The sequence below is a fragment of the Adiantum capillus-veneris genome, chromosome 11, assembly GCF_014529385.1.
Source record: "Adiantum capillus-veneris isolate H3 chromosome 11, ASM1452938v2, whole genome shotgun sequence".
NCBI classification, from domain to species: Eukaryota; Viridiplantae; Streptophyta; class Polypodiopsida; order Polypodiales; family Pteridaceae; genus Adiantum; species Adiantum capillus-veneris.
In genome coordinates, this window is record NC_140941.1 from 74,902,694 (window position 1) to 74,922,627 (window position 19,934).

Genomic DNA, 19,934 nt, shown 5'->3' on the forward strand with positions numbered 1-19,934 from the left:
AAGTTCACACTTTAATTTATAAAGTGGCCGGTCACTTTTAAGTGACCAGCCCTTTTAATTTATAAAGTGACCGGTCACTTTTAAGTGACCAGCCCTTTTAAAAATAACATAAAGCATTGCTCTTCCACAAAAAAAAGCCTACGTTAAAAACTCTGCGCTAATAAGCTACGCAAGGCTGTACGGACAGCAGCGTTCTCTCTCTCTCCTCTCTCTAGGGCGCCGGTTCTTGCTTTTTGGGTCGCTATTCCCGCCGGGTGCCAAGGCCTATAAAAGAGGCAGGTAGCGTTCAGTTTGGAGGAGGAGGGATCGCAACAACCCAGAAGTGCAAGCGCTGGAGAATCTGGTAGCAAGTGCCAGTGACTGATTTCGCGAGAGTTCGTGTGCCGACGGAGTGCGGAAGTCGCTTTCTCGAGTGAGGAGTAACAAGTATAATTTGTCGATTACACATCGCGAGTATTGCTTTGTGTGGTTGTTCTTGCAGGAATCCTCCCTCACGGGAAGCCCCTCACGGGAAGTACTACCTTTGCGTCTAAGTCCCTCACGGGAAGTACGGCTTCACGCCTAAGTCCCTTACGGGAAAGTACGGCCTTGTGCCTAAGCCCTTTACGGGAAAGAACGACCTTCGGGTCTAAGATTACAGAACGGAGGGGTTTCCTCGGGTTCTCGTGCTTGTATACGAATTCTCCCTAAATAAAGAATACTCTTGACGGGGGGGGACCAGCCCATTTTCTGGTCCCCAATACTATGTCGATCTTCTACCTTCTCTCACATTTGCAAAGCATTTTATTTTTCAGATTTCTAAGTGCTCGTGTGCGCTCCCGTTTTGTGACAGTGGTATCAGATCTCGGACTCCTCTCTTTCTCTACAAAGAAGGACGATTCCGGGAAGAACGGGAAGAACCATGTCGAGCCAAGGGAGAAGTGTTGAAGAGGAGATTCAACTAGTGCGAGCTCAGCTTGCGGATTTGCAACAAATCTTACTATTGCCAGATGTCCAAAAGCTCTTGGGCGGAATGAAGAGAACGAATGGAACCGATGCAGCCAGGCATCCAGACCACACTGTTGGCGTGAGACCACAGGAAGAAAGAGAAGAAGAACGTGCCGAGGTGCACAAAGGATCTTCGGATCGGACTGAACGGCCTACTCCAAGGAAAGGCCAGGAAAAAGCGCTCTCTTTGCTAGACGAGAGCAAGGACATCTCTATTTCATCTCCATCTTACTCCCCTGATTATACTTCTACTTCTCAATCTTCTCGCCAGAAGAAGGAAGCCGCTACTACTACTACCCTACATCAACCTAAAGATAAGCCTCGATTCAAGAAGCATGGTCGCAAGTCTCAACATCGCATGAGAGTCTTCAAATCAGGCGACAAGGACATCAAGTTCGAAACCTACAACGGATGGAGAGATATATCCAAAGCACTGTCCTTCATCAGACAGTTTGAAGTCGCCTTTACAAATGGGCACTTCACAGAAAGATCCAAATTGCGCCATGTGGGGATGCACCTCACGGAAACGGCAAGTAATTGATGGTTAGCCAAGATTCTAGAAGGTTCTCAGGCCAGAACTTGGGAGAGATTCAAATCTGAATTTTATGAACAGTTTCTTCCACCCAACTTCGAGCAGGACATACGGAAGGAATGGGACTGGCTCGCCCAGAAGGAACATGAGAGAGTCACGACCTATGTGGACAAGTATTGGTCGGTTCTTCTGAAGGTCACTCCCTTCATGAAGATTGCCGACGAGGAAAAGAAACGAAAGTTCGAAGCAGGTCTCCAACCGCAGCTTCGAAAGAGTATGAAAGTGTATCCGCATGACACTCTTCAGAGGATGATGGAGTCAGTAATCATTGCTGAGGATTTTCACTCAACTGGGACGCCCAGAAAAATGGAGCATAGCACTTACCGTGTGAGACAAAGAGGGGTCTACGATGACCAAGGGGGCCAAGGAAGAAAACGTCCTCCATCTAGGGACCATGATCATTCTAAGAAGCCAGAGGGCAATGGCAAGCGAACTAAGTATCTCTCTCCTACTCAACTCCAAACCTTCAAAGAGGAAGGAAGATGCTTCTACTGTGGAGAGAAAGGACATATGAAGCCAGACTGCCCTCTAAAGCAGCAACGGCAAGAACAAGCCTCTACGAGGCAAGATAAAGCAAGGAAGGAACCCGCTCCACCAAGCTCGAACTCAATTCCAGATGTTCAAGGAAACACAGAAACGGAGAAAGGAAAGCGTCAGCTTCTTAAGGGCTGGGGGTCTTTGAACAACCAACGAGTACTGATTCTTTATGATCCAGGATCCAGGATCCACAGATAACTTCATCTCCCTGGATACTGCGGAACGTTTGTGCCTCACACCCGCTCAGCTTGGCACACCGGTTACATCCGGATCGGCATTCGAGGGGTTGACAACCAATGCGACTCCCGTGCAAGGACAGCTCAATCTTCGGATTGGCGAGTACAAGGACCGCGAATCATTTTTGATGGCACCCATCAAGGGATGTGATATCATCTTGGGTATGCCATGGCACTTCCACATGACACCTGTCCCCGATTATGTGGAAAAGACCCTCACTTCTGATCATGGGGGTAAGAAAATAAAGATTCATGCTCATGTAGGAGATTGGCAGTTTCCAATTGTTAGTCATATCTCCATTAAGAAAGAAATGAAGAAGTGTGTTTCTGCTTACTTGATTTTTGCACGTGAGAAGGAGAAAACTAGTGGGGATTCACTCTCTAGTCTAGAAACTAAGGGTTTTCAATTTATTGAAAAGTACAAAGATTGTTTCACGGAAACACTGCCAGATGAACTACCTCCGGTACGCCCGGAAGATCACCGCATAGATCTCATAACGGGTAGCTCGCCTCCCAATCAACTCCCTTATCGGGAGAGTCTTGCTCAGCAAGAGGAAATTTTGAAGCAAGTCAACGAGCTTCTAGAGAAAGGGTTAGTACGGCCAAGTGCTTCACCCTACTGCTCTCCAGTTCTACTGGTGCAGAAGAAAGATGGCACCTTTCGAATGTGCATAGACTATAGGTCTTTAAACAAGATCACGGTCAAGAATCGCTTTCCGATCCCTCGGATTGATGATATACTTGATAAGTTGCAGGGTGCAAGTGTCTTTAGTCGCATAGACTTAAAGAGTGGGTATCATCAGAAACGGATCGCCCCTGAGGATGTCCATAAGACTGCTTTCCGCACAACCTTTGGACTATATGAATTTTTGGTAATTCCTTTCGGCTTGACCAATGCTCCTGCGACGTTCAATCGCATGATGGACCGCATTTTCAGCCCGTATCGAGCTTTTACGGGAGTATTCTTTGACGACATACTCATCTTCTCTAAGTCAGAAGAGGAACATCGGAAGCACTTGGGCCTAGTGTTTCAAGAATTGCAAAAGCATGAGTTGCATGTGAATGCAAAGAAGAGCGAGTTCTTTCTCTCAGAGATACACTATCTCGGCCATATAGTCTCTCACAATCAAGTGAGTATGGATCCTGCCAAGATCCGAGTGGTAGAAGATTGACCTATTCCCACTACGGTACATGATGTACGTAGCTTCCTGGGATTATGTTCGTATTATCGAAGGTTTGTCCGAGGATTTGCCCATTTAGCAGGACCACTTCATGATTTGACAAAGAAGAAGATTCCTTTCAGATGGGGATCGAGACAACAAGGAGCTTTTAATCGGCTCAAGTATTTGCTAAGCCATGGACCTATTTTGATATTGCCTGACTTAAGGAAACCATTTGAGGTTCACTGCGATGATTCAGGCGATTGCATCGAAGCAGTGTTAAACCAAGAAGGCCATGCAGTGGCCTACGAAAGCAGACGGCTTAAGGATGCAGAGTTGCATGCATCAATCTACGAAAAGGAACTCACGGCTGTGATTCACGCCTTATCCAACTGGAAGCACTATCTTCTAGGAGCGGATTTTGTGATCAAGACTAATCACCAGAGTTTGCGGTATTTTCTTACGCAAAGGAAACTATCTGAGAAGCAAATGAGATGGGCAAACTTTTTGTCTATGTTTCACTTCCAGATCCTTCACACGGCTAGGAGTAAGAATGTGATCGCGGACGCATTGTCTAGGCGGCCAAGGGTGAACGCTATCACTTCGGTGTATCACCAAGACTTAGAAGCACTACCGGATTTGTATCCGAATGATCCAGACTTCTCCACCGTTTGGGGAAAGCTACATCGTGGAGAGAATGAGTTTCCCTATTCCATTCGGGACGGTTATCTCTACCACCATCAGACCATATGTGTGGCGGAACCATTAAGAAAGAAGATCATGGATGAAGCACACGCTTCGCCTTATGTGGGTCATCGGGGTATTCTCCCTACGACCTTAGCAATGAAAAGATATTTCTTTTGGCCTAGCCTTAAAGCAGACATTGATAAGTATGTCAGGGAATGCTTGGTTTGCCAAAAAGTGAAGTATGATCAGCATAAGACGCCTGGGTTACTACAACCATTGCCTGTGCCTAATGAACCTTGGGAAAGTATTGCCATGGACTTCATCATGGACCTCCCTAGAACTCAGACTAGAAATGACGCGATCTGGACCATTGTGGACAGGTTTAGCAAGCAAGCACACTTTATACCAGTCAAGAAAACGATCAAAGCAGATCATATGGCTAGGGTTTTTCTGGCACAAATCTTTAAGCATCATGGAATGCCTAAGTCTATTGTGAGTGATCGAAATCCTCGCATGACCGAAAATTTTTGGCGTGCCTTGATGGATAATCTTGTACGAAGTTGAATTTTTCATCTGCCTACCATCCTCAAACGGACGGGCAAAGTGAGATAGCCAATTCCACAGTATTGGATATGTTAAAAGCTATGTGTCAGACCGGCAATCGAACTCGGAGAAATATTTGCCTCTTGTCGAGTATGCGTATAACAATACCATACACTCATCGACGGGGAAGCACCTTTTGAGATTCTCTATGGTAAGCCTTTGCTTCCACCGATCCTTTTAACTAAGGATAAGATCTTTGCAGCAGATGAATTTGTCCGGGATTTGGACACAGCCTACGGGCAAGTTAGGAGAGCTATTCTACACTCTCAGGAAAAGCATAAGAAAGCTGCAGACAAGCACAGGAGGAATCTAAACTTAACAGTCGGACAATTAGTCTTACTCAAGTTTGAGAAGGCAAGACTTAAGAAACAAGCGTCTCATAAGGGGAAGGTGGTAAAACTTTCTACCCGATATTATGGGCCGTTTAAGATCACTGAGCAAGTGAATGATGTCACCTTTCGATTAGAGCTACCGCCTAATTGGAGGATCCATAATGCTTTCCATGTCAGTTTACTCCGGCCGTATGTGGGACTGCCTCCGAGTCAACCTAGTGCTGAGGAACCTCCTGAGGTTGAGGAAACAGAAGAAATACTCCAACCGGAATAGATAGCAAGTCATCAGGAGCGGCCCCTCAAGTCCGGAAAAATAACACGGAAGTATTTGGTTAAGTTTAAGAACTATTCGAATCTAGATGCTCAGTGGATGACGCAGGAGGAATTAGCAGCTTATCCCGAGATACTGGAGGTATATGTTCCAGCACTACAGTTGAGGTCAACTGTTTAGAAGCCAGAGGGATGTTGCTAATTGGACTATTTTCTAATTTTTAATGATTAATTTCTTTCTCTAGGATATTTTATTGTGTACACTAAGAACTATTAAAAGATTGTAGCTACAGGAAGCGCCATCAAGAACGGACAACTCTGATGTGTCATTTGATGGGTGACGGTAAACATCGCGAAGGAGTTTCCGTAAGTTCGATGGAAAGGGCCGGGTTACGAGTGCCCCTGATGCGTCACACGATGGGTGACGGGTGCATCAGAAAAGGGGCATTCCGTAGGCTGAGGAGGAAATCCGAACTGAGTAAGAAAATACGCGTAAGAACGCAAGCACCAGAATAAAGATGGGTTCAAAGAAGCTTTTTACGAAAAGCAGGAACTTTCGCGAGAGGGGAGATGCTTTACCGCGAGGAATCTATGTCTGCATTGCATTTGTGCCATGTTCTGCACCCGGGGACACCTAGAATGTGTTCGTGTAGCATTGTTTTCACTAACTGAGTGAGTTTTTAAAGTTTAAACAAGTTCACACTTTAATTTATAAAGTGGCCGGTCACTTTTAAGTGACCAGCCCTTTTAAAAATAACATAAAGCATTGCTCTTCCACAAAAAAAAGCCTACGTTAAAAACTCTGCGCTAATAAGCTACGCAAGGCTGTATGGACAGCAGCGTTCTCTCTCCCTCCTCTCTCTAGGGTGCCGGTTCTTGCTTTTTGGGTCGCTATTCCCGCCGGGTGCCAAGGCCTATAAAAGAGGCAGGTAGCGTTCAGTTTGGAGGAGGAGGGATCGCAACAACCCAGAAGTGCAAGCGTTGGAGAATCTGGTAGCAAGTGCCGGCGACTGATTTCGCGAGTGTTCGTGTGCCGACGGAGTGCGGGAGTCGCTTTCTCGAGCAAGGAGTAACAGGTATAATTTGTCGATTACACATCGCAAGTATTGCTTTGTGTGGTTGTTCTTGCAAGAATCCTCCCTCACGGGAAGTACGACCTTTGCGTCTAAGTCCCTCACGGGAAGTACGGCTTCGCGCCTAAGTCTCTTACGGGAAAGTACGGCCTTGTGCCTAAGCCCTTTACGGGAAAGAACGACCTTCGGGTCTAAGATTACAGAACGGAGGGGTTTCCTCGGATTCTCGTGCTTGTATACGAATTCTCCCTGAATAAAGAATACTCTTGACGGGGGGGGGGGACCAGCCCATCTTCTGGTCCCCGATACTGTGTCGATCTTCTACCTTCTCTCACATTTGCAAAGTATTTTATTTTTCAGATTTCTAAGTGCTCGTGTACACTCCCGTTTTGTGACACTTGTTAGCACAGAGGAGCGGCGCCATGAGTTTGCTTTCCATCGACAGGCATCTCAGTGGACACAAGTGGGTGACAGAGTGACTGGTGCTTTCTTCAAGGCAGTGGGACCTCGGCATACGCATGCAAAGGTCAGTCAGTTGAGGAGGCCCGACGGGTCAATTGCTTCTGAGCCAGAGGACATGCGTGCAGTTGCTGTATGCAGAGCCTCAATCAGAGCGTCAGGATACATGCACGGAGCAGGTGTGGGCACAGATGCCTTGCCTTGTGACTGAGGAGATGCGTCAGAGGCTTAAGCTGCCACTTCAGCTTGAGGAGTTGCACACGGCTCTTAGTGCACTCCTCCCCGTGGTATCTCTCTAGGTGAGGATGGCTTGACTCCCAGTTTTTCCTTGGAATACTGGGACTTGCTTGGCCCGGATCTCTGTAGTTGTAAGGTGCATAAGAAGTGAATGTTGAACTTTGCTCAAGATGAGTGCTCCGAACTGTGCTCAAGGTTCCTTTTTACTTAAGAAAGGGAGAGCCTTCCGTTCCTTTAGTGAGAGAGTGCACTGGACACAAACGAAGGGGTGAACAATATGAATGAAGGTGCTGAGACTGAGAGATAGAGAGAGAAGAATACGACACCAAAATGTTGTCAAAACCCTCCTCCGAAGGCTCCACTCTCTATGGCGAGAGCGGTCTACTATTGATTGCACAAATCTCTACAATGCTTTGGACTTGCCGACGATGTCGACGACGATGAGGACAACGACGAGACGAGCTGAAATCTGCAAATCTTTATCTGCTGAATTCTGACTCTATGTCGGCGACGATGCGACGACAACGTACTGAAAACGCAGATGCTGAAATCTGCGGGCTGAATCTGTAAACTTTGATGGATCCCACCGTGCGGCGAGAAACTGCTGCGGGAAGGTAAGATCTGCGATGTTCGGGACTTCTACTGCGGATACTGATTGCTGAAAACTGAAAACGCTGAGTCTAATGGAGGCTCTGTCGCGAAGGTTTGCAAAAACGCTGATGGCTTCAGGTTGAGGCAAACACGCTAGGCTGAAAAAATGGTCCTACCGCGGTGAATTTGCTAACGTTGGGGCTTCTGCTTCATGCTATCGCCAGGAATCTGCAAGATCCAAAAACATCGGCTGATCTCGTCCAAAAACGCTAGGTTTATGCTGTGGAGCAAAAACGCTAGCCCACTTGGGGGTTCTGCTGAGAAGTGGCTTGTTGAGAGTGTGCTCCTGCTGCCTCTTCTACCAAAAAGTGCGAGCGCTAGGTTTCTACTTATACAAACTTTGCAAAATTGCCCTACCTACTTTCCAACAAAAGTCACTTGAAAATAATAAGTGAAAAATGTCAAAAATAGGGAAAATAGGTCTATGCACTATAAAAATGCTACTGATGGGATTTGATTGGAATCTGATGGTCATGTTGTGTGTGCACCCGGAAGATATGCATCTAATCTAAGTGTCTGGACATGCACGGTCTGCGAACAGACTCACAAAAGTGCCAGATCACTTCCTATTCTAGACTGGCTGGACTGAATTGAACCCTGGTCATGCTGTAGCTTGTCCACGGACACATAATGTTGGATGTGTCACGTGACATCCCCTCCTTCTCAAAGTGAGGTACTAGTACCAAACTGTATGGCATCGAGGGAGATCGCCAATAGCATCCGGAATCCTCAAAAGGACTCTTCGCCGGACCACTTTGAGGTGTGGGTCGTGCGATACTTGAACTTCATAAAGGTCTGCAACGCTTGCTTCTTTGGGCCGCGCCGAAAGCGACACAAAGTCTTTTATGGCTCCTTCAATGCTTCAACTTCATCTAGAGTCATGCTTCTTCCTTCTTCAAGAATCTCCGAGGCTGAAAATTCCTGAAACCACTTCCAACACAAAAACATGAACATAACCATTCCATGTAAAGTGACTGGAAAAATTCTAGTCTTTCGAAAAAACTGTGCATGCAATGCAGGTGAACAAAGTGACGGAGTGCCAAACCGTTCATCAAACACACGCAAACAATGGGGTCGAATCTTGACTTTCTGATCGAATCAATCGATTGTGGCAAAACACAATGGAAATGCCGATGCTTGATGCTCAATCTTTTTTTTGCTCTTTCTGATACAGTGTCATGTCAAGGAAGAGACAAGGAATGTGACTTCCTTGAATGCATACTTTTTAGCTTTTCATGAAAAATCCGCATACATCCGTACTCATCCATGAGTGAAATGTGCTCAACGTACAATATGTCATGCCTAGGAAAAGGGATCACATAAAGACGCTGACTAAAATACAGGAAACGATCACGAATGAAACACTCGAACAATGCGTGCTGACTAATCATGCGAACACATAGTACTTCCTGTGAGGGTTCTTTGGACCTAGGCTCGAGAGCCAAGATCGGTTATTCCTTAGGGGGTTCTTTGGACCTCGACTCGAGAGCCAAGATCGGTTCTTCGTGATTGATCGAATTTGCAATGAGGTTAGCTTCACTAACAATCACATCATCTTTATCTTGCAAATCATCATGCTCGTGAGAAATCACATCTTGATCATGCAAATCATCATGCTCGTGAGAAATCACATCTTGATCATCATGCAAATCATCATGCTTGTCCTTATCATCCAAATCATCATGCTCATCATTATCATTCAAATCATCATGCAAATCTTCATGTGTATCATGCTTTGGAGAAGAAGAGACGGAGAGAGTCTCCTTTTCCCGAATCTCTTGCATCTGTGCCTGTACTTGAGAAAAGAGTCGCAACATCTCTTTCATGTGTCGGGCGCTCTGTTCGGCCGCCAAGCGCGCTTGCTCATGCTCACGCTCCAAGTCGGCCTTTCTTTCTGCTTTTCTTACTTTGGCTTCCAAGCGGTACTTACGCTCTATGGCTGCCACTGTTTCTTCGTAGTCACGATCTATGGCTGCCCTTCTTTCTTCATGTTCTAACGTCCTGTCCATAAACAACTGCGTCAACTCCTTCATAGGAGTTAGTGCAATCCTTGGCGTAGATGGGGAAAGGGGAGGGTCAGAAAAACCTCCTGGTGGGCAAAATTCTTCGCCTCTCTCATGCGCATCTCCTCCAAGAGAAGTATCCATTCCGCTTGGAGTGATGACCATCCACTGAAGACGTGGGTTCTTGTGGGTTCTTGTGGTCTTGGATTCTTAAGTTCACAAGGAACTTGGGTTCTTGGGGGTCTTGGTTCTTGGGGTTCTTGAGTTCTTGAGGTTCTTGAGGTTCTTCTTTCGCTTGCAATCTGTGTTAGAGAAGGATCTTCTCTTCACCCGAGTTCTGCTCTATTCCGCGGGCGCACCCCTTGGCGGCCTTGCACTCACACCAAGGTTGCTTTTTTCCACCTCACGTCGATTGGCCGGCTGCTAAGTGCACGGTCCGCTCTCAATGAGTGAAAAGAGGCACAAGGGGAGGCTGGACAAGCCCTTCTTTCGTGGGTTTCCTATTACTCTTCAAAAACACGATTAGGAATCGACACGCCCAAGAGGACTTGGGTTACGTGCGATCACAACAAGCAAAAAAAATTCTTGTGGTTCTTTCCTTGAGTGATACAGAACACTGCCAAAGCTCTGATACCAATGTAAGGTGCAACGGAAGTGACTGTTGAACTTTGCTCAAGATGAGTGCTCCGAACTGTGCTCAAGGTTCCTTTTTACTTACGGAAGGGAGAGCCTTCCATTCCTTCAGTGAGAGAGTGCAATGGACACAAACAAAGTGGTGAACATTGTGAATGAATGTGCTGAGACTGGGAGATAGAGAGAGAAGAATACCACACCAGAATGTTGTCAAAACCCTCCTCCGAGGCCCCACTCTCTATGGTGAGAGCGGTCTACTATTGAGTGCACAAATCTCTACAATGCTTTGGACTTGCCGACGATGTCGACGACGACGAGACGAGCTGAAATCTGAAAATGCTAAGGGCTAAAATCTGCAAATCTATATCTGCTGAATTCTGACTATGTTGGTGACGATGTCGATGGCGACGATGCGACGACGATGCGCTGAAAACGCAGATGCTGAAATCTGCGTTTTCCGGGCTGAATCTGCAAACTTCGATGGATCCCACCGTGCGGCGAGGAACTGCTGCGGAAAGGTAAGATCTGCGATGTTCGGGACTTCTACTGCGGGTGCTGATTGCTGAAAACTGAAAACACTGAGTCTAATGGAGGTTCTGTCGCGAAGGTTTGCAAAAACATTGACGGCTTCAGGTTGAGGCAAAAACGCTAGGCCGAAAATGGTCCTGCTGCGGTGAATCTGCTAACGCTGGGACTTCTGCTTCTTGCTATCGCCAGGAATTTGCAAGATCCAAAAACGCTGGCTCATCTCATCCAAAAACGCTAGGTTTATGCTGTGGAGCAAAAACGCTAGCCCTCTTGGGGGTTCTGCTGAGAAGTTGCTTGTTGAGCGTGTGCTCCTGCTGCCTCTTCTGCCAGAAAGTGCTAGCGCTAGGTTTCTACTTATACGAACTTAGCAAAATGTCAAAAATAGGGAAAATAGGTCTATGCACTGTAAAAATGCTGCTGATGGGACCTGACTGGAATCTGATGGTCATGTTGTGTGCAACCGGAGGATATGCATCTAATCTAAGTGTGTGGACATGCACGGTCTGCGAACGGACTCACAAAAGTGCCAGATCACTTCCTATTCTAGACTAACTTGACTGAACTGAACCCTGGTCATGCTGTAGCTTGTCCACGGACACATAGGGTTGGATGTGTCACGTGACAGTAGTGCTTTTCAGTACATCTTGCACACAAGAGAGATGCCTGACAGCATGAGTGAGGGTCTCATCTACCTCATTCCCCAAGAGGGTGGCTCCTTGGATGAGATTCGACAGTGGCGCCCCATCACCATCCTTAACTCAGCCTACAAAATTCTTACCAAGGCTCTGAGGTTGAGGATCCAACCACTTCTAGAGAGCTTTATACATGGGACTCAGACAAGTTTTGTCAAGGAGCGCAGTATCCTTGACAACATCTTTACTTTTTGGGAGGCTTCTGTCCTAGCGCGGCTCAGTGGTGAGGATCTGGTGATTCTTCTTCTCGATTTTGAGAAGGCCTACGACAGAGTTGACTGGGACTTTCTGGAGGGCACTCTATGCAGGATGGTCTTCTTAGATGCTTGGATCAGAGGGGTGTCAGTTTTGTACAAACGGGCACACAGTTAGGTACTTTGTCAGGAGGTAGAGGTGATGGTTTCATGCTCACATTTTCGGTCAGACAGGGCTGCCCTCTTGCCCCATTCCTCTTTCTGTTCTATGCTGAGGCGATGAGCAGGTTTTTGGTGTCGCAGCAGGTTGGTCTACGGGGCTTAGCACTCCCTGAGCTACTGGACGCTGAGTTTGCTGACGACTCAGCCTTGTACTCGGATGGCCAGGAGGCCAACCTTCACAACTGTGAGCAAGCTCTTGAGACCTTCTGTTGTGCATCTGGCGCACTGATCAACTGGAGAAAGACAACGGCTTTCTCAGTTGGTAGTGCTCCTGTACTCGATTGGATGCCAGGTGAGGGTTTCAAGTGGGTTCCCCCAGGGACTACAGTTCGGTACTTGGACTATCAGGTGGGTTTGGACTTGTCTCCTGAGCAGCAGATTGCTCCCCTCCTCCTGTCTATCAGGAGGAAGTTGTTACATTGGAGCTCCGAACGACTTTCTTTGGCTGGCAGAGTTGTAGTGGCCAACCAGGTGTTGTTGGCTACTATGTGGTACATCACTTCTTGCTTGATCTTCTCGAGTTCTTGTATCAGCTAGGTAGAGAGGCTGATCAGGAAGTTCCTTTGGTCAGGGCGTGACACTCAGACAGCCCGGGCCAAAGTGGCTTGGCAAGTCATCACTCTTCCTTGTTCACAGGGAGGGCTTGGGATCATAGACCCAGCACAGCAGAGCAGAGCCCTTCTTGGGAAGTTCATCGTCCGACGACTTCTTCCAGGTGAGGAGCCCTGGAAGGAGTTCTTGCTACAACGGCTTCGTGCTAGGATACCTCAGGCAGGAGGCCCCTGGCGACCTTCGACCAGATGAATCTTCACAAGGAGACTAAAGGACCGCTTCACTGTGGGTTTGCTTCGATCTTGGGAGCACTTGTGGCGAGGCCTGGCGTAGCGGCAGCCTACTTGCACGGAGGAGCGCCTGCCACAGCCCCTTGTTTGGAACCCCATGGTTAGAACTCAGAGAGGCCACTTGGTTGGTAGTCGGCCTCATGTTTCCTAGGGTCCCATGGTAGCGGGTCCAGCACACCCTGTAGGTGATAGTCGGTTACAATTTTCAGGCTTGTCAGAGGAGTTGCAGGGCTTTCAGCTACAAGGCATGAGAGGGGTGCAGAGCATGTGCTAGGACCTTTTTTTTTTCACCTCCTCGATTTTCGAAAAGTAGGGTTTCTGGCAAAAATTAAGGTTTGCAGGAATTTTAGGGTTTTTGGCAAAAATTAAGGTTTCTGCTGTCGGTAGCCACGTCATCACTTTGTGACATACCCCCCTCTTGAAAGCATTGTAATCGACCGCGATTACGCCTGCAAAACCGACAAAAGCCATAAACCATCTTAGCAGACACTGACTGTTAGTACCTACGTACTAGGAACACACATCTAGCACAGTCACATCACACGACATCACCATGTTGGGGTATAAAGCCCAATGTGGTCGCCCAGGTAAGTGGGCGGTCCGCCAGGTATGTACACATATTCTTTTGTAAAAACCTAATAAGAACTCACTATGCTCTACACATTACAGTAGAGCGAGTTCACCATATCGTCGTGCTCTTCTTCTCGCACTCTCTCGCGTCGCACTTCCGCTCGTACTCCTTCAACTGGTATCAGAGCTCAGATCGAGGCTCGGGGCAGCACTGCAAGAGGCTAGAGTCACCAACTCAGATTGGAGTGAAATTCGACAGGCGAAGACACGGCCCCAAATCTCGTGGGATGTCTCGAAGGACTCGGTGTTGTCAGAATTTCATTCTGAGGTCATCTCGGCCACCGTTCCGCTTCGACAAAGGTCTGCGCAGGCCATTTTCGACTACGTGGTCTCAGCGGGTGCAGATCCGACTCTGCAAATTTGGGGTTTTCGGCCTACGACTGCAGGTGCTGAGGATATCGACACTCCAAGAGTGTTGATTTGTGGCTGTCTACACATCGAAGGACGGCTCACAGTTCTTGGAGCGTGTCACATACGACACGGGCGCATCTACACACAGACTATAGGCGACATCCACTAGTTCATCAGGTAGCTTGTGTTTGCTGCTTGATATTCCAGATTTCTTCCTGACATTGCAGGTACTTCCACATGGGATGTATTGTCAAAGATGATGTATGTTTGTTGAGGGTTTGCTGGCTGTGAGTCACGCAGCAAACAACCGCCGCAACGGTTACAGCATACAGTGGGAAATTTGTGGATGTATGACTTTGTGGGAAGTCTATGTACTGTCAGATTTACTGCAGCCTTTGTTGAGGGTCGAGTGAAGTTTTATTGAGCTGGGGGATTCTCGAATGTTGAGATCCTTTCGATGATACAGGTCTTGGAACGATCCCTCGAGCACCCTTAGATAGGCAGCTAGGATGTATTGACTGTGAGTTAGACAGTTGGGATTGCATCTTTGCTTTACTGCCATTGAGGCATTGTCGCAGTCTATGCTTACAGGACAGTGACAGGACAGTCAGAGACAGTACAGGTGCAGGACAAGTTTACCCACAGCTTACAGTGTTAGAGAGACAGTGGTTTTTTTGAGCTGTTTTTTGGTCTGTTTTTAGTACACTAGAGCCATTTTACAAAGGAGACTCTGCCAAAATTTCTGCAGAATCTGAAGCTTTCTTGGTTCATTTGACAGGTTGATATTGGTTCAAAGGTCAGTTTATAGGGGAAACTCTGCTGAATTTTTCCCAGGAAAGTAAACTACTGTGAAGCGTAGCTATGGCTGGATCACAGGACACTGCTCTTTACAATATCAAGAAGCTGGATGGAACCAATTTCCCATTGTGGAAGAAGCAGATTTGGCACGTGTTGGTACAAAAGAAGCAGATAAAACCTATAAAGCTCAAGGGGATAAAACCAAAAGATATGGACGAAGATGAATGGAGCGAAATGGATGAATTGGCACTTTCTACCATAATGCTGACTTTGGCAGAAAGCGTTTACTTCAATGTAGCAGACGAGATGTCGGCTTATCAAGCATGGATAAAGCTGAGTGATCTTTATGAGAAGCAGAGTGCAGCTTCACAGGTATACTGGCTTAAGAAGCTTGTTGACTTGAAGATGAAAGAAGGGACCCCTATGTCCAATCATCTGAATGAATTCAACACAATCTATAGTCAGTTGTCAGCTCAAGGTGTCAAGTTTGATGAACCTGTTAGAGCTATGTTCCTGTTGATCACATTGCCGAAAAGTTGGGACACTTTTCGCACAGCTTTGAGTAATTCTGCACCTCCAGATGGTTTGAACATAGCAGGTGTAGAAGGAAGTCTGCTTACTGAAGAAACCAATAGAAAGACAATGGACAAAGGCAAAGGAACAGCCTTAGTTGTCAAGGGAAGAACCAAAGAAAAGTACAAAGGTGGAAAGAGGAATCAGTCTCGTAGCAAGTCCCGCAGTGCTAAAGGCAAGAGTGACATAGAATGCTACCATTGTGGCAAGAAGGGTCACATGAAAAGAGACTGCAGAGAATGGAAAGCAGAAAAAGGCAAAGAGAAAGCTGAAGACCATGGTGAGAAGAACAAGTCCTCAGTGAAGATTCAAGAAATAAATGTGACAAACACTGTTGCAGAGGATGACAGTCTAGTGTCAGGAGACATCTACTTCTTGAAGAATACAATGGACTCGGCTCTTCTTACAGCATCTGATGGAAATGCACTGAGTGACTGGATTATAGACTCAGGGACATCACTTCATGTGTCTCCAAACAAGGAGTGGTTTACCTCTTATGTGCCCACTAAAGATCATGTTCGGCTAGGCAATGGGCAAACATGTGAGATCTTAGGTGTTGGAGATGTTCAATTGAAGTTTCAGAATGGCTCTTCTTTCACGCTGAAGAATGTGAGACATGTTCCCGCAATTACAAAGAGCTTGATCAACACAGGTTTACTTAATGATGCTGGCTACGTCACCACTTTTGGACAGAACATGTGGAAGATATCCAAGGGTTCTATGACAGTAGCACATGGAGTAAAGTCTGGAGGACTTTACATGATTTATGTATCAAATGTCTCTAAAAATGTAATCAATGTAACCGAGCAGCCGAACGTTTCTTTGTGGCATAGCCGGTTAGGACATATGTCCAAGAAGGGAATGGAAATCTTGTCTCGTTCTGGTTATTTGCCTGGCTTTTCATTTAATGATTTTGAATTCTGTGAACATTGTCTGTATGGTAAGCAAACACAGCAGCCACATAAGCATAGAAGCAGTAGAAGAGATACACAGTTGGCACTTGTTCATAGTGATTTGTGTGGACCTATGTCTAACCTATCTCTAGGGGGAGCTTCTTACTTTATGACATTTATAGATGATTACTCGAGGAAAGTATGGGTTTACTTTCTCAAGCACAAGGATGAAGCGTTTAGTGTTTTCAAAATGTTTGTGACACTTGTGGAGAATCAGAGTGGCAAGAAGCTTAAATGCTTACGCACTGACAATGGTGGAGAGTATGTTTCAAACGCCTTTCAGGACTTTCGTGAGTCAAAAGGTATAAAACGTGAACTTACTGCTCCTTACAATCCTCCTCAAAATGGTGTTGCTGAGAGGATGAATAGGACCATACAAGAGAAGGTCAGAAGTATGTTGTCTAATGCACAGCTGCCAAATGGGTTTTGGGCTGAAGCTGTATCAACAACTGTTCATCTTGTAAATAGATCTCCTAGCAAGGTTTTGCAGAAGGATTCAGTGCCAGAGATGGTATGGTCAGGCAAAATGCCCTCATACAAGCATCTCAGAGTCTTTGGCTGTGAGGCATATAGTCACGTTCCAAAGGAATTTAGGAACAAACTTGAGCCAAAGAGTAGAAAGTGCATCTTTCTAGGCTATGGTAATTCTGGTGAGATGGGGTACAGACTTTGGGATCCCGAATCCAGAAAGGTTGTCCGCAGCAATGATGTTCACTTTAATGAATCCAAATATCATTCTAAACCAGAGAGGGTTGAGGAGATTAGAAGAGTTGTCTTCCAAGAAGATGGACCTGCACGTGCAAGACAAAATGTCAGGGCTCAAGAGGAGCAAGGACAGGATAGAGTGGAACCACAGGTTGTGGCTGAGCCTAAGCCACCTATTGTGCGTAGATCTGGACGTGTCACGCGACCTCCTGATAGGTTTGTTCCATCTATGAACTATGTCATGTTGATTGATTGCAATGAGCCTTCATGTTACAAGGAAGCAGTGCAAATGGACTCCGGGAATTGGAAATTGGCCATGCAATCAGAGATGACATCTCTGCATAAAAACCAGACATGGAAGCTAGTGAAATTACCACGGGGCAAAAAGGCTCTACCCTGTAAATGGGTTTACAGGTATAAGATCACCGCTCATGATAGTCAGCCAAAGTACAAAGCAAGGCTTGTTCCAAGGGCTTTAAGCAAGAACAAGGCATTGACTTTGAGGAAGTCTTCTCTCCGGTGGTCAAGATGACTACATTGAGATGCTTTCTTGCATTGGTTGCCATATTAGATTTGGTGTTGCACCAAATGGATGTCAAGACAGCGTTCTTGCATGGTGATTTAGATGTGGAAATTTACATGCAGCAGCCAAAAGGGTTTGTTGAGAAAGGCAAGGAAGATTGGGTATGCCAGTTGTTAAAAAGTCTTTATGGCTTAAAACAATCACCGAGGGCATGGTACCATAAATTCCGCAAGTTTATGCTTTCTCAAGGCTACAAACGTAGTGAGTTCGATCACTATCTATATACAAAGAAGGCTAAGGATGGCAGTTGGCTGATCCTTATTTTGTATGTGGATGACATGTTGATTGCTGGCAAGCACTCGGAAGAAATTTCAGCTTTGAAGTCAAAGATGGCAAAATCGTTTGACATGAAAGACATGGGTGAGGCAAGTCATATACTTGGTATGCGCATTGAGAGAGAGAGATCAAAGAAGTTGATTTGGTTATCTCAAACAAAGTATATTGACAAGGTTTTGCAACGTTTCAATATGGAGAAGGGAAAGGCATTGAGTGTTCCATTGCCACCATATGTGAAACTTAGCAAACAAGATTATCCTGTGTCTGAGGAAGAACAGGCTGAAATGGATAAGATTCCATATGCGTTTGCAGTGGGTAGTTTGATGTATGCAATGATTGCTACTCGCCCAGACATTGCATTTGCACTGAAAAAACAGCATATATACAATGAGGCTAAATCAAGAGATGGGAGGAGGGAAGAGCCACACAGGTGGACAGTAGTGCCATCTGAGCACCCCCTGGACTATAGTGTAGAAAGGCCCAGGGCGCCAGAGTCGAAGGAAAGCCTCGCGGCGCTCCCGCATGCAGTCGGAGCTACCCTGTAGTCCCTCAAGCTGTCCTCTGAGAGTATGGATCAGCTCTAGCCAAAAGTCACGAACAGTCTCTGCTGGTGGCATAGGGCGAGCCTCAAAGATGCGGAAACAGCGGGCCCGCCAGATGAACCAAAGTGTCAGGCCACTGATGAGCTCCCAACACTCCTCTCTCTCACTGCACCACTCCTGTGGAGTAAGCTCTGTAGCAGGCTGGAGTGTAAGTCGCCCCCCCTGCATCACTATCATCCTGCTGGTGGAAGATAGCTCAAACTGAAGTGCCAGGCCCGTAAGGGTGGACCAAGCCGCTGCCCCCCAAGTGTACTGTCGAGCCGTGGAGAGAGCAGGCATCAGCCGAAGAACTCGTAGCCACACCTGCTGGGCCGAGGGACAGTCCCAAAGACAATGACGCTGACTCTCCACCAACTGGTCACAGGCTACACATGCGGCCGAGAGACCACTATGCACAAGCCAGCTCCCTACTGCTGTGGCTCTGTGTGCAACCAGCCACTGAAACAAAGTGACGCGCCTCGGCTTTCTGGAGTCTCACAGCCTCTGCCAAAAGGCTGCCAAGAACTCGACTGTGAGGCCCTCCTCCTGCCAATGACGTGTTGCCACGGGGCGGGCCTCTCTCTGTGCTGCAAGTATATGGCGTCCAAGCCGAACAGTGTACTGAAAGAAGGAGACTCCTGGGCGGTCTGCAGAAGACAAGGGGTCCCTCCATAGCCACTCACCAGGATCCCACTGTACTCGTGCCAGTGGACAACACTCCCAAGCCCATAGCCTCGAGTGTCCTGTCTCAAGAGCTGCTGGGTCAGGGTCTATGACGCAAGTCCTCCCACAGATGCCCACAACTCGGATCCTCTGGAAACAGCACTCTGCGACTTGTGAGGCCTCTACTGCAACTCGCTGTAATCGTCCCCCACCCTGAAGCTCGAAGAACAGGGCTGGGACAGTCTCTGAGCAGGCCCTGATTGAAATGAGAATCTCCAGTTGTGTGAAGGCTCCCATCCACCGGGGTGCTACTGGCTCTAGAGGCGTGAGCCACTCAGCTGGAACTGACTCTCAGATGTCCTGACACATGCTCTGCACCCCTCTCATGCCCTGTAGCTGGAAACCCGGCACCTCCTCTGACAAACCTGTGAACTCTAGCCAGTCACCTAGAGAGCGCGCTGGACCTGCTGCCATGGGACCCCAAGAAACATGAGGCCGACTCCCAACCAAGTGGCCTCTCTGAGTGCTGACCATGGGGTTCCAGACGAGGGGCTGCAGTAGGCGCTCCTCCGTGCACGTCGGCTGTCTCTGCTCTAGGCCACGCCGTAAGAGCTCCTAGGATCGAAGCAAACTCACAGCGAAGCGGTCCTCCAGTCTCCTCCTCAAACCAACTCGGCGCAACTCTGTAAAGATCCATCTGGTCGAAGGTTGCCAAGGGCCTCCTGACTGAGGCACCTTGGCACGAAGCCTCTGTAGCAAGAACTCCTTCCAGGGCTCCTCGCCTGGAAGAAGTCCTCTGACGACGAACTTCCCAAGAAGGACTCTGCTCTGCTGTGCTGGATCAATGATCCCAAGCCCTCCCTGAGAACAAGGAAGTGTGATG